This window comes from Buceros rhinoceros, unplaced genomic scaffold, assembly GCF_000710305.1.
Source record: "Buceros rhinoceros silvestris isolate BGI_N320 unplaced genomic scaffold, ASM71030v1 scaffold29511, whole genome shotgun sequence".
Classification (NCBI taxonomy): domain Eukaryota; kingdom Metazoa; phylum Chordata; class Aves; order Bucerotiformes; family Bucerotidae; genus Buceros; species Buceros rhinoceros.
Window position 1 is genome coordinate 17,900 of NW_010396418.1, and position 215 is coordinate 18,114.

Below are 215 nucleotides of genomic sequence, written 5' to 3' on the forward strand. Positions count from 1 at the left end.
ATCTTCTCGCGGCACTGCTCGCCCGTCCGGTGGATGCCCTTCTCCCGCAGCACCTCGGCGATGCGGTTGAAGACGTGCTGGTTGCGCAGGCAGCTCTCCAGCTCCAGCTGCACCGACTCGTCGGCCCACAGCTGCAGCAGCTCCACCACTTCGGGGTCCGACCAGTTGCTCCCGCGCTCGTACTTCTTCCCCCGAAAATCCATCGCTCCCGGGGC